General features: G+C 39.9%; 1 protein-coding gene across 2 annotated transcripts in view; it reads left to right on the forward strand.

The window, feature by feature from the left end:
• The first annotated feature begins 10,668 nt into the window (after positions 1–10,668).
• Positions 10,669–15,627, forward strand: part of nlgn2b (neuroligin 2b) — an 81,604-nt gene continuing 76,645 nt past the window's right edge. For both annotated transcript variants that reach the window (XM_044139630.1, XM_044139632.1), the window contains exon 1: positions 10,669–11,672. The gene's annotated coding sequence lies outside the window, so the exon portion shown is untranslated. The remainder of the gene's footprint in view (positions 11,673–15,627) is intronic.

Below are 15,627 nucleotides of genomic sequence, written 5' to 3' on the forward strand. Positions count from 1 at the left end.
TATAGAAAACAAAGCAGAGACTAAATAGCACTAGTAAGACAGCTTTACAGAGTGAAATAGATGATGCAAGCAGAGAGAAAGTAAGAAAGAAGTCGAAAAAAGTCTGAGAGCGAAAGTTGATATAGAAAGAAAAACTGATTACTTATTACCCCCTTTACTCTTAATCCAGTTTACAATGGTCGACTTCACCCAAGCAATTTTACTTCAAAGGTTTTGAGCCATGGCCAATTATTGTCGCATCCAAAACTTCCTTTTTGAACTGGAAAAAAAAAAAAAATCACAGTCAAAGAGAATACTAATTAATCGAGCCAGAGCCAGAACACTATTTATTTCAGCTTGTTAGCAAACTTGAAAATATTCAACAGTGGCCTTCAAAACAAGACTAGGAGATACAGGCTGCCAGAGAGCTGCACACTTCATAGTATTGTTCTAGAGATTCATACTCTGGCTCTGTTCTACAGGGGGAAATGTATCACTACTATCCTCTTTTGCTCCATTTACAATGGACTATGTTCAAAACATGTTTTATTTTATCATTTTTTATTTGTTTTTTGTCTGCCCCTTAATTGGCATCTTTGAGTCAATACAGCCTACCTTCTCATCATGGTTTCAAGTGTCATTCAGTTAGAAGCAAAATATAGTGTTGGTAAATGTCACAGTCTACTCTTGTCAGAGAATCTATCTAGCATACTCAAACTCTGTTTGTTAGGTAAATCCTTCTCAGTCATTTCTGATTAGTTGGCATTAGCGATTCCAGTGTGATATGCCTAATGTTAACTCATCAAGAATGACAGATAAGTTAAACATGGCGACTTTTTTGCTTCAGTTATTGCTGTACTCAAAAATATGCATCAGGTTTTTCTCATCCTATTTGATAAATACACAAAAACTGTACTAATAAAACTTATGGTAAACTATGAGTTTTATTCAACATCACTAGAAGGGAGGGTGAAATGGCATGATTAGGCAAAAATCCAAGTTCTTAAAGGAATGATCTGAAACAAAGGTCATTGATTTAGGTGAAATAAATGCAACAAGATGTAGCTGAAAAGAAATGTGGGCAGGTGGAGTGAATGTCAAATGTTCATTCATCCATTTTCTACATTCCTTAGAGTGTCCTCTGGGGAAGCTGATGCCTATCTCAATGGTCAAGGGTCACTGAGCAAGAGGAATGGTACATCTTGGAGAGGTTGCTAGTTCATCATAAAGGCAAAAAAGAAACACAACACTGACAGGAGAATCTAGTGACCAATTAACCTGACAAGGATGTTTTTGAACCCTGAAAAGAAGGCAATGCATCTTGAGAAACACTTGCACAGAGGTACGATGGAGACTCTACGCAGAAACGCCCAGCTTGGGTTTTGATCACGAGACCTTTTTTGGGATAAAGAATGGTGCCAACACTTGCAGTGAATACTCCCTATGAGCAAACTCCAAGTCATCACAAAATGTGTGCTTTTTGGATGACCTTGTCTCTGTGGAGGAGCTAAAATCCAGTCCAAGGCTAGTTGTGTGGGCTGGTTAAGCAAATGGGACTTTTTGAAGCCATTTGTGGCTGTGTTTGAATTAAAAAGGGCCTGTAATCTTGAACCGAGTGGACATTTTAGGGTACACCCGAAAGGGTGGGGCCATGCTTATGTAAGTTATAGAAGATCAGAGCTTCCCTGCCTGATTCCAAGGACTGCAAAAGAGACACATAGAGAGACAGACAGTGTTTTGTGTAAGTGGGGGTGGATGGGTGGTGCCAGTGAGGGGGTACAGCAGAGAACGTTCCAGGAAACTCAGAAGCATAATCTTCTTATCCATGGCAGATTGGTTCACTGTGTGATGTGCACATTTATGTGTGTAGGGGTGTGTGCATCCATGTAGGGTTTATGTTTAAGAGCTTTGATTTCCCTCCTTTATGTCAATGCCACTCCTTTATTTCCCCATCTTTCTTGTTTTTGTCACTCTTCTATGCAGTCTTCCCACTTCTTTGCATCATATACATCACCCACCGTCTAAGCATTCGCTGGTTTGTCCAACTCCTGCAACTGCTTCTCTTCAAAGTGACCCCAAACAGAGAGATTTCAAATTGAAACCGCTGGGGTTTCCTCTAGCCCAGGCCAGCCAGCGGGGGTTTGAGGAATCGCGTGAGAACGTGCGGTTGGATGGCGGCACGGTGAGACACGGGAGGAGGTCGTGGAGTTAAAGACCAGATTCTGCTGATTGTGGGAAATTATACCCCCCGAAATTTCACCTGCAACTCCAAGAGACAGAGGCCTGAGGGAGAGAAAGGGATAAGGAGGTATTTCACAGGGTGATGAGGGGAAAACAGAGAACAGAGAGAGTGGGGGAAGGAGAGAGAGAACAGAGATGGGGGGAGGGATGTAACAGTAGAGCAAAGTTTGGTCTGAAGCCAGCGAGGGAAGACAAGAAAAGAGAACAGAAAGAAGAGAGGCTGCCACTGAGAAGAAAAGTGGCTCAACTAAAGCAAACCATGTCCTTCAGGATCATTCATCCAACTTGAGAACACATACTCACCCTTAAACACCATCTCACACACATCTGTGCACCCCCACAACACTTTTACACTCCATCACCCCACTGCCTCCTTCATTTTAACACCTTGGTAAAGCACCATTTGCCTTGCCCAGTGCCCGTGCATCCTCCCATCTTCCTCGTCGGTCCCGGTTTCCCTCTCCTCCTTGATAGTCTTACCCACAGACCGTGACTATCTCCCGCTTACAGAGCTGCCATGGATTAGAGCGAGATGACGAGAGCGAAGAGCAGTCAGCCAGCACCGCCTGCTGCACAGGAAGTGCCAGTGACTCTCAGTGCCGCCTGCTGCACCCTTGAAGAGCACAACAAGGGCATTCCTCCAATCAATAGTTGGCTCGTTTGTTCATCAGTTTTTTGCAATTCACTACACGTGTCTCTCTGGCACCATGGTGTAGAGAAGGTGAAACGAACGTGAGAAAATGGGAATATTATTTCAAGGATCTCATTGTTAATTGTTATTTACAATTTGCTAGTACAATAAGTAGTATAATCATGCAGCTTAATTATCAAGTGTATGGAAATATTTTGTGAAATTCAACGTGGAAAGATATGAAGGGTGTCTTAAAGTCACAAGCAGGTGAACGAAAGCAAGTAAATTCATCCAAAATTAGAGTAGTTTGTAAAATACACATGAATGACCCACATTGATAGCCGCCATGGATATGGCCCAAAACCTCAGGAGGGTTTTTTGCTTCTGCAGAACGGCACTTGTAACCCTTTTTGTTGCCGTCTGACTGAATGCGAACTGATTCTAAAGGTCTTCTGCCAATGTGGACACAATGATGAAACTGGGACAAGGCGGCACGCTTTGTTCCCTCTCTGTTTCACACTTCTGATTGCTCGGGATTGGCTTCTCAGAAGCAGGCAGTCGTTGCATTTTTTATTCATCAAAAGACCGATCCGTCAGAGTTTATGATTCTGTCTGAGACTGGTTCATTTGCTCGCTAGAGATCCTCATCATTGTATCTGTGGGTAAAAGACACGCTGATACAAGGTTTGTAGTTGCTCTTTAGTTTAGCTGCAGTGTTTTGGTTTTTTTTGTTTTTGGGGTTTTTTTTTCAGTCTGGATCAGTGGATTTGAACAGAGCTAGCCAAAGCTAAGTAGTTTAGGGAGGAGAGAGACTGTTTCAGAGGTGGAGGGGGTTTAACGGGGGGGAATCACAAAATGAATGAGAGACTGAACGACACAGAGTCATCTTGGCAAAGCTGCAGCTTCTCACTGCAGAGGTTTTAAATCCTTTAACATGATTTTCCCTCATCCTGTTAAAGACATAGCTATGGATGAGGAGAGAGTAAAGTGTTCCTTCAGAGGAAGGAGGGGTCTGTATGAGGAGAGGAAGAAAAAGAAGAGGGAAAAAAACGGGAGGGGGAGAAAAAAATAACCGAGTGTTAAATATAAGGAAGCATATTATCATTCCACTCACACCTCTCTGCTATCTCAGTTCTAAATGTTATCATATCATAGAGACCGGGTGGAAGGAACTTCAATTATTTGACTTTTCATTACACAGACATGAATATAGTCCCAAAGTTAATGTTTGGACAGACCAAAACATTCATAAACGTCTAATTTATAGCAACATTGGGAGCATTTTTTTTTTTTAGAGAGAGAGAGATTTGGCACATCTTGCTTAAATAGGTCAAGTCACTTCTGTTTTAAAGTAAATGGTTTGATTTGTATGTCAGTGATCTGATACTTTTTGTGACAGAAAAGCAATGGGACTGTGACTGCATGTTGACAGATTTAAGATTTCTCACATGGCAGCCCATTCTTCTTTGTATAATCTGATGCGACTGCTTGTCTGAGCCTTAGTCAGACAGATGGCCTCACAGTGGTCTCAAAACTTTGTTTGACCCAATGAATATAAAATGCCCACGTTCTGTCGCTACGAATGAAGCCCAAGCAGCAGCTCCCTCTGTCACTTTCACTCCGCAGTTGCGCAGAGTTGCTGTGCAGAACGTGGCAAATAAAACCCAAATAGGTCTAACCAGCATAAGTAGCATTTTTCTTTTCGCCTTGTGATTTGTTCAACATGGACGTATGTTGTTTTTTGTTAAGAGGAAATGAGGCAGGAATCTCTCAAAAATAATAAAACAAGTAAACAACAAATTAAGAATGTATGGAAAAATTAATATTGCAGAAATCAAACCCTTATTGCTTACAGGTTTTATGCATGTTTCCACTGGTGATGTGACAATTTATCTTTGATAATTACCAGTCACTGAGCTTTTTAATTATTTTGCCTTTAATTTAGAATTGTATTTATTTACTCATTTTGAATAAATAATAAGAAAGCAGTCAAGGCAAAACCAGATAACTTGCATTGAACAGCAGTCTGGAGCTAAACATAATGCAATTCATTTTTACATTGGATTATGCTATCCAATGTATAACTATTTCACACATTAATAAAATTGGGGTGTCTTGCTTTGTACCTACTGTGGTACCAAAATATTATTTCTGTACATTTACATTGTTTACATTAACAGACACTGCTTATTTAAAGCACTAATGTCGGATCGTTTTGTGGGATGAGGCTGGAAATGAATCAATTCATATTTCTCATTACCACAGAGGGAAGCAGGAATCAATTTAAATCGCACCTACGGGGAGAAAAAAAACTCAATTTTGAACCATTATCTAGAACTGATAGTTTTGATCAAGTAGCATTTGGGATCATTTTAACTGAAGAGGCTGATTTTTAACAGTTTTTGTTTGTGAAAAACAAACAAAACTTGAGCAAATTCAAACAACCACAATGATAATAATAACAACATAAAGCTGTGCTGTGTGTTTGTCCCAAAGTGACGTTTCTTTGCTAAATGAGTGACGCTGTTTCTCCATGCAACACTTTATTTATTTATTTATTTTTGAAGCAGAGCCAAATTCAGGAAGCTTTGAGAGTGCTGTTGTCAAGGCAACAAATCTGCATTTCATGTGGAGAAAGAGTCGCTCTGCCTCAGCTTGTATTATGACTGCCATTTGTGATTTTCTGATTTTCCTTTCTTTCTTTTTTTTCACTGTCAGATGTCACAGACTAGAAAGACAACAACCACCAAATGTATAATTTATCCAGTCTGGTTTGGATCGCGGTAACATTATCATCTTCCCCTGATTCATTTTCTCTTTCAGACATAAAAAAAAACAAAAAAAGCAAAGAATTTCACTGGGGGGCTTTTTCTGCCTCGTGTACTTTGCATTGATTTGGCATGACTTTCCATGATTGTCACCTTGCCTTGGAATCCGTAGCAATGCAACATCAGCTTTTATCCACCAGAGTGAGCTATTCTCCAACACTTAGACCGTATTCCTCCCCTCAGCTCTGAGCTGGGAAATGTGGCCTCCTAAAGACTATTGGTTACAATAGCAACCCTCTCTTTGAACCATAAGTGGTCTAATGGAAATAAAGACTGTATTACTGCTTCAGCTTGGTATTTTTATTTCAAGTATGGCTTTACATACTGGAAATTATAATATGTTAACCAATGTAGGTCAAAGTATTGGTAACCATATGAAATTGTCATTGATTTAAAGTTAACTTTCACAATTAAAAGAATTCAAAACAAACATCTAAACTATTTGATAACTGCGACAATAAAGAGAGAAAGACTATATCAAATTTTAAATTATGAACGTCTTTGAAATCAGATGTTTACCTATAGAGGTAAATATAGGTAAATATAAACTTTTAAATATTTACCAGACATTTAGAGGTAAATATCTGATACTGATATTCAAATACCTGTATAAGATTAATGTCTCTTTAAACAGTGAGGGAAAGCCCGGCTGATGATGTCGTTGCTTTGGAAGCTTCAGGTGCAAGGACAGACATGATGGGAATCTCCAGCCATCATAACACACAGGAAAGGAGACAGGCTCTGTGTCCCAGAGATGAACGTGTTGTGGCCTGAAATACAAATGCAAAACCACCGCAGAGTAAAAGCCAGACGCCTTGTCAAGATGATGCCAGAAGCCGGTATGAAGAACAGTAAGCGAAAGTTTCGAAGCAACATTCAAGTAGTTATTCAGTTAACCCAGTCCTCTCAGGAGGAAAGAGCCAGAACTCCAGCAAACTATCATCAGAAGGAAACCAAAAACTAATGGACCCAAGTTGTATAGTTGAAAGGCAACAAAACAACCAAATACTACTCTTTTGCCTACTCCTTTTTGAGCATGTTAAGATTATTGTGGGACATAAAATATGTCTTTGGCATTCCTTGTTCATGTGTGTTTATTTTATACTGCCATGCCATCATGTTCGAAATAAATAAAATAAAATAAATAAAAATGAATTATTTTCCAGGTCACTCTTGTTTGTGTCATAAGCTTGCTGACCCCTCTGATCCCAAAACACAACCTCAACCCAACGACCTACACTCCCCACTGGGAACATCGAGCTGATTTCCAGGTACTCCATCATAGATGTTGTTTTTTTTCACTCTCCCTCCATCTAAAACATGTTCTTTTGATTTAAAGAGAAGAAAAAAAAACACACACGCCCACACACCCACTCCCACTCAGTGACGGTTTACCTGCTCAGATTCTCCTGAGCTGTTGTGCTCCAAACCGACTAAAAAGAAGATGCTTTTGAAATCCGGGGCTCCTCTTAACCTCTCCGTGACCTCTGCTAAGTGGTCAGTTGCTTGGTGACCTTGCCCTGGTTTCCTGTACAGCCTCTTCCATCCCACTCTAACAGGACACATGAGATCTGCCATCTGCACAAGGACCATTGAGACAATGTTCATCTTCCGGCTGAACTACCACGAGTTACGTGTCATTGAGCAAATTTTGTGGAACATGAAAGCTTTTTAGCAGCTACATGACAAGGCGTTCTTTACATTTAGTTAACATAAGAATAATAATTCAAAGCAAAATTAACAAGGTTGACTTCCAAATAACTGACTGAACTCTGACTTTCTCTATAGGGAAGCAATTAAAAAGTTAAAGAGCTCATGATGAGTCAGCTTACAGACTCTTAAAGCTGCTCATCAGGGATGAGACAACATTATTATTCATCTTAGCAGAGTTTTAAAGTGGAATATAATAATAAAAAAAAAAAAAGATTTAGATTTCTGCAATGAGAAACATTAAAGCAGTTAGGTTATCATTAATGTATAGGTTTTTTTGTAAAATGAGGCAGAATTAAAGCTTCGTGAAAACAGTTTCCAGGGTCACAGTTTGAAATGGAACTAGTTCATGTTCATAGTTCACCAACTAAACATTATGAGTTAAATTCATCACCCTAATATGACATTTATTTATTTATTTATTTATTTTCTAATAATAGTAATGGCTACATGTGCCAGTTTGTGCATTGCTTAAGTAATTACATAGGATGTGCAAACTGGGATTTCCAAGCTGATTTAAATCAGTTCAATTCTCTCCTGTCCTCTTTGCCCAAATGACACAATTAAGTCGTGCACTTAGAAAACTGTTAAAATTAAATGCTTGACTGAAAAATAAATTACTATATTTATGGCTGAAAATTGAACTTTGTAACACTCGCGCCGCTTTCAATGGACATTATCGATTTACATCTTAATCCTGTTGGAGTCTCACATTAGGTGATGAAATTTCATCCATCCATCCATTTTCTCACACCCTTGTCCCTGGTGGGACCGGGAGGGTTGCTGGTTCCCATCTCCAGCTAACGTTCCGGGCAAGAGGCGGGGTACACCCTGGACAGGTCGCCAGTCTGTCGCAGTGATGAAATTCCCACTTTGATAAAACATCATGATTTATGAGATTCTTCTTCTGCTTTTGCTTATTTGTCCCACCTACGTGCATCAGATGACACATAAAAATAACTTAAGTAAACCCAAAAGGCAATTTGCAAAGAAGCAATTAATTTGTAAAAGGAAACTGGCTACCAAAACCAACCTGGTCGCATTCGAAGGCATAATTGTCCAATAAATCATGAAATTAACTATTCCTGTCCTCATGGATGAATAAGCTGAATTCAATTTTAATTCCCACACCCACGACTGTTTATTGCAAGACTGGTATTATTCTTAAATCACACTATAATGACCTGTTTGATAACAAGAAGAGGTCTCAAAAAGCAACACATCATGTCCTGACCTAAAAGGTCAGCATTCAATATGAGAGACTGAGTAAAGATGGCTTCCACGGATGAGTTCCTAGAATCTGGAGGACTTGCTATTATTGATGAAGCCATGAATTCGTCTCTCTAGCAAAAAAGTCCCAAAAGAGAATGTTTGTGACCTTAAGCTCAAAGTACACGCTTGAGCTTAAGGTCACAAAAGGCAGAAGAAACCTGCATTTAATTTCAGATGGTTGGAGAGACAAGTTGGAAGTGACTGAATGCTGTCGTTTCTTTCCCTTGCTCATCTCTGCTGTGCTGTACCTGCAGCGGACACACACAGAGCACCAATAAAAACAAAACAAACCAAAAAAGATGCATAATATATCAATTTTATAGTTTTATATTTCTGCAGTTTAATAAAAAGAATGCCTTTTATTTCTAAATTTATCCATCCATCCATCCATCATGATACAAAGCCTTCAGGTTTTTTTTTCTCCTCTGTCATATATATATGTTTTTATTGATTCAACCAGCACTGCTCTCAGATCAAATGGGAAATCTGATTTCCCTCTTGAGTGCTCTCTGTTTGTTGTTGTTGTTGTTTTTCTTTTGTCCAGTTCTCCCTCCTGCTAAAGCAGAGGAACACAGAGGCTCCAGTGGTCAGCATCATTAGATTGCTGATTTGGTTGCACAGATTTTATTAAAGTTTATTATCTATATTGTACGTCTCTAATGAGTCAGTCATCTTTGGAAAGGAGATTTTCTTTTTTTTTATCTATCTGCCCCGTTCACTTTGTAGTGGCCAAAAAGAGCTCAGAAGTAGGTGTATACTATCAAAACAAAAGAAAAATACTACTACTACTACAAAAAAAAAAAAAAAAAAGAAATATAAACACACATATATACAGTACAGACCAAAAGTTTGGACACACCTTCTAATTGAATTCAATTAGAAAGTGTGTCCAAACTTTTGGTCCGTACTGTATGTGCAAACAGGTATAGCAAGAATATTCATGCACTTTGAACCTTTTCATGTTTTGTCATATTAACCTCCATGTATTTTATTTGGATTTTTTGATACAAATAATTAGATGAAGAAAAAATTATCCAAAATTTTCATTTTTCTTTTACTTTTCTTTTCTTTTTCTTTTTTTTCTTTTTTTACAAATGAAAATCTGAAAAATTCTTGCTTAAAATCCACCTGTATGTACTATGTACTCGTATCTGCATGTAGACACAAGTGTTTTGGCCAGAGATTCGTTTTAGAAGAATATTGAACAGAGTTAAGCACCGCACCAGAAACGTCATTGATAACGTTTTGAAGAAGCTTGGTTTAAAACGTGGTAAATTATACGCCACCTTGTGCCGTCTCGTCTATATATCCCAAAATAAAACACACTGAAAGTTGTGGCTGTAACAGGACAAAAGGTTAGCCAACGTAGCCGCTTTCTTCAAATCTACTGATAAAAGGAGCAGCAGCGGTGGACAAACACACAAATCATTTGGCAGCCCTAAAAGCACAGAGATTTCCCGCAGGAGCCCGCGGAGAACAAACGGAATATAATCGAGAGCAATTATCGGCCTCGGGGGGTCATCAAAGAATCAATTGATAAGATGACTGATGGCTCGGCCGTCGGCTTGATTTTGCTGCCCTCCAGTGGCCAAATAGTTGAAAGTGAGTATTAGATTTATCTCAGGAAATGTTTATAATAATGAATATAGCTGCAGCGGATGCAGCAGAGACATGCTTTAATATTTTCTAATAAGAACGATCCAAATATTGTGCAGTTTGAGGTCGATAATAATAATAATAATAATAATAATAATAATAATAATAATAATAATAATAATAATAATAATAATAATAATAATAATAATAATAGTGAGCAGGTTAACACATGACAATCCAAAGAAACCAAATATAAATAAGAGTAATGATAAAAAAAAAATTATAATTAAAAAAAAGATTTAAATATGGTAAAAATAGCAGCGTCTATGCCGTTAAGCGTCGCACCTCGTCGTCACGAAGCCCACAGTAAGCCGTGAGGCTGAGATATTACACTCGTGTGTCCTGTAAGCAAAGGGAGTCGATGAGACCGCACTGACGGAAGGGGGAGAGGTGGGCTCTTCACAACGACGAACCGTGGAGATCTGCGCCGGTGCGGGCATCGACGGACTTCACATCACTTGCCTGACCGATTCCCCCCGAAACGTTTGATCTCGCCTTCTCTCTCTCTCGCTCTCTCTCTCTCTCGCTCTCTCTCGTTCTCTCTCACACTCACACCATGAGGTCCAAGAGGAGGATGCCCGCTCTGTTTGTTATTCCAGCCGAGAGAGAGCATCACGCAAGCGCGTAAAAGAAGAAGAAGATCGGACACCTTTTGGAGCGCTCTTTCATATTTCAGGACAAAACCCTCCGGTGTTTCTCTCTCTTTCTGTCTCTCTCCAAGGGCCGCAGCGAGTGCGCGCATCCCACCTTGGATTATCATCAGCGTGGACATATGGGGGAAAAGAGGACACAGTGCGTTCACTTTTGAAGCAAAGCACAGGGTCTTGACGCTATTGCGTTACGCATCTGTTTCCCTGCGAGTCTCATTTTTTTTTCACCCCCCGTCTTCCTCTCTCTCTTTCTCTCTACTCCCCTCTCCCCCCGTCCAGATCCCCGTTGAAATTGGGTTCTCTGCAGCATTTCTCTTTAGCCTCAGAAAAGTCAAATATCGGTGATTAACTAGGGAGGTGGGGGGGAAAAACTCAAAACAGACCGAGGTGTGTGGATAGTCGGAGAGGACCGACAGGAACAGGAGCAAGAGGAGGAGGTGGTGGTGGTGGTGGAGGAGGAGGAGGACGGAGGGGGTGCAGAATGAGGTGTGTTTTCTCTCGTTTTTGGGAAAAGTCGGAGAAAGACGGGAGACGGTGTATAAGCTAGCTGCTCTCTTGAGAAATAACGGCGATCTGAGGAGGAAATGGCCTAGCTAAAGCAACAAAATAATAAAGAGCAGAGGACAGAAGAATCGTGCTGTGGGTGGACGGGCCAGCGTCATCGACATCATCCTAAATCCCCGGCGCTCGCATCGCCTCTTTAAGGTAAACCCATACGTTGACCAGCGCATCCTAAACCCTCTCCCCTCGCCCTCCCCCTCCTAGATCTTCCTCTTCCTCTTCCTCCTTCTTCTTCCCCTTCTGTCTGTCATCGTTCTAATATGTGCGCAATATTGGTGACTTTGCACATTGCGCACCTTACTCATCTTGACGCACTGAGATAATGAGGTTTCAGTGGAAGTGGTTGCTACAGCATACATTTTCTTCCTTACAGGAGTGTAAAAGGGAGGTTGGGTGGTGGTGGTGGTGGTGGAGGGGCGCCTTGGATTGGCCTTGCCTGTTGATAAGTTGTCACATCCCAACACGATCAGCTTACTTTGTATAAGCAGCGTGCGGCCGCCAACAAGAAGACATCAGAGTGATTTAATTGGAATCAGCTCATCATCAGTCAGACCGGTTGCTCTTCTCAGCAGGACCCTCATTTCCCTCAGATGTGAGGGTATAGATCATTCTGATAGGAATTTTTATTGCGCCGAATGATGACAGCTTAATTAGACTCGCAATGCTCCTGAGCTGCAACATAACTAATCTTTAGCAGGGGTGCGTGTGTGTGTGTGTGTGTGTTGATTCAGAAGATACACCTCTGAAACCCACAGAAGCGTCCCCTTCCTTCCCCTCCACCTCCCCCAACACTAGAAGACGCACATCGGGGTTTGTGACTTAAATGCTCACACTCCCATTAATATTCAGCTGTGGTTGGGCAGCGCTCGGTTAATGGCAGACAACAGGACCTCTGTTCTGACAGGTCACGGATGAGAAATGGTGTCGTTAGATTTTTTTGGAAGGACACTTTAAAAAAAATATATATATACATATTATTATCGTTATCGTGATTATTTTTAACAGCTTCACTAAAAAGTAGCAGTAGAAAGTGGATTTTTTTTCTCTTTTTTTTGTAGGACTGGGCAGAAGCTGAATAAGGCTGAGGGGTCTGGAATACAAACAAACAAACAATACATTCCTGAATGATTGCTTTTCCTTTTCCGAAAAAATGTGGTGTCTTTAGCTTTACATGAAAGTGACATTTAAAATCCATCAAGAAAAAAAACCCAAAGCTATAATAAAGTACCTTTGTAGACTGTATGGGGGATTTCTCCTGGCGCTCTCTGTGAAGTGTTGAAAGAGCTGTGATTGCTCTCCATAGGCCGTCATCATGTCAGCCTGGTGGATGGCGTTTGGCCTCTTATTCAGGTGCAAAGCGAGGATTGGTTTTTATATATTAGAAAGAAAGATGAAGTAGAGTTTTAGTTCTTAATTGGGGTCCAAACAATTGCCATTAGCGTACTTTCATTGGTATATTTTTGTGATAGACTGACACACGTTTTCAGAAAAATCCTAAATATCTTTTAGATTTTCTTTTATGGAAATGGAACAAGGGTGGCATGTGTTGGGATTCAGCCCCCTCTACTCAATTCAATTCAATTCAGTTTATTTATATGCGACCAGTTCATAGCTAATGTCTCAAGCCACAATTCACGCATACATTCTAAGTATCCCTTGATTTGCAGCATTCTTCTCTTTAGCACTAGCATTAAGCGACAGCAGACAATGGCTTGCATTGTGTAGCTGACTTTATAGCAATCCTTCATACAAAGCATCCATGTAGCGATAGTGGAGAGGAAAATTCACCTTTAAAAGAAACCAACAGCAGAACCTGGTTCAGTACAAGCAGCCATCCGCCATGATGCTCCTAAATGAAATCCACTGCAAACTGCTGCATCCAATTGTCACCTAATTGATATAAAGGATACTTTTTTTGTGCAATTTAATATAACTATAAATCAAGGCCTGGAGATTTGCAGGAAAACATTAGTGAGCAAACAGGATCATGAAAACCAAGAAGCTCAGCAGATCAGGGTTTAGGTTGTAGGGAAGTTTTAATTAGGGCTATAAAGCCATTTCTAGAGCTGTGGATGATTGAGGGAGGTGCTGTTCAATAAATCACCCAAAACAGGAAAGTATAATGTGGAAAGAATTAAACCATTAAAAGTCAAGTCTGTGGTTTGCAATAAGCAGCGTAGCAGACAGGACATTGTAGAAGAAGGTGCTCCGGTGAAGTCAAGAAACTGTAAGCTTTTTTTTTTCCATGTTAACTCCCAAACTAATGTTGCACATGACCCTGAACACAACATCTCTACATAGATTAATTCTGGCTGTTGTACTGGAGCTTTTGGGATGCTCATGTTTATGGGAAGATAAAAACATAGAGGAGTCTTCTTGGAAGAAAACTTGTTAATTGCAGAGGACTTTGAGAGCTGAGCAGAAAGTCAGATCGGAGCGTTATTCCGGTGTAAGAGGGGCCTAATTCAAGTTTTTACCTAAACTCTAAAGAAGGAACTGGTAGCAAAAGAAAGAAATCAAAGTCTGAGATTTTCTACATCCAATCTGATGGAGGTTTTTTTTTTTTTTACTTATTTTGCAAAGAATAGGAAAATTTAAGTCTCTAGGTGTTCAGAGATGGTAGAGACATAAACAAATCAATGACTTTGAAGAACAGAATACAACTACAGGCCACGCTTTAGCAGGTTTAGAATTGTAAAACAATTTCAAAACCATGTATTATTTCTTCTTTTTTGGTTTATTACATACAGTATCAACAAAATACTCTGTAGGTTTTTGGTTTTAATGTCTCAAAATGCAAACAACTCCGAGGGGCACGGAAACTTGTGCAAAGGGGACGCATATGTCTGTGAAAAACAGAGCAATATTCGGAAACCGGTGTCATCCACCGTGCCTCCGGGAACATGTGCAAGTCCCGCGTTAGAACATAAAACCCTGTTCTTAGCCATTTCCCACTCACCCAGAAGAGAACACGGTGATCAGCATCGTTCTCAGACCACAGCAAAAACCCGGCAGAGCCACTGTTGTGGCACGCACAGTGTCAGCCGGTTTCCAGAGAGCATACGGAGGTTAAGTGAAGATAGATGGAGAGAAAAAGAAAGAATGACTGTTTAATGGATTGGATGACAACATTAGGGGGAGACTTACAACCCAGAACAAAATGTGTCAACTTAATGAGGTATGTTTGGCTGATATGGCTGTGAGTAAGGTGAGGTGTTCAAAAGGGTAGTTTGCTCGCAAATGCAAAAGGGAGTTGATGCTTATTTGTTGGGCTGTTTGTGTAGTTTCTTTTCTTTTAATAGTCAGTTCCTTCGTAATACCTGTAGTTTGTAGACAGGAATTCTGTTGACTTTTTATAAATATAAATTGCACTGTGCTATTTCTAAGTTTAGTTGAAAATAAATATTTTCCCCACATATACAGTCTTTTATGCTTAGCTAAAGAGAGGAATTTTGAGATAAATTGGTAGGTAAGATGTATAACAGATGTCAGGTTAGCTTCCTGAGCCGGTAGACCTGCACACTGTCATTGAGAGGCTGCCAGCAGTAAAGCTCCACATCCACGAGTTGTAAATCCTAAACGTTTACGTAACACCTGGTTGTAAATTGAACTGAATGACTGAAAATATATCTGTTGGACACAAAACAAACCGAAAGAAAACATCACATTTCAGCGAGTGTGTTCGAAAATCATAAAATGTTTGGATAACTAACAGCACCAGATTCTGCATCTATGCTGCTCAGGGTAGGATCGTTTCTTCGACAATAGTTTTGTAATTTGACTCCCAGGATGTTTTGGGTATTTTTCTACAACCTCCTCAAAGTAGTTTGTCAGACTTTTGGCCCATTCCTCCTAACAGAACGGCTGTATCTGAGTCCAGTTTGTAGGGGTTCTTGTCAACATTCAACATTTCAGCTCATCCCACAAATTTTCTTTGGGGCTGAGATTTGAATCTTTGTAATGGCCAAAACTTTGATTTTGTTGTCCTTAAAGCTGTAGTATGTAACTTTTATAAAAATGTTTTTTTTTTCTTTTTTGTTTTTTTTTTTACACATTTGTTATATCTGTCACTATGTCGTGACATTATAATATGAGACAG

This window comes from Gambusia affinis, linkage group LG15 (genome assembly GCF_019740435.1).
Source record: "Gambusia affinis linkage group LG15, SWU_Gaff_1.0, whole genome shotgun sequence".
In the NCBI taxonomy this organism is placed as follows: Eukaryota; Metazoa; Chordata; class Actinopteri; order Cyprinodontiformes; family Poeciliidae; genus Gambusia; species Gambusia affinis.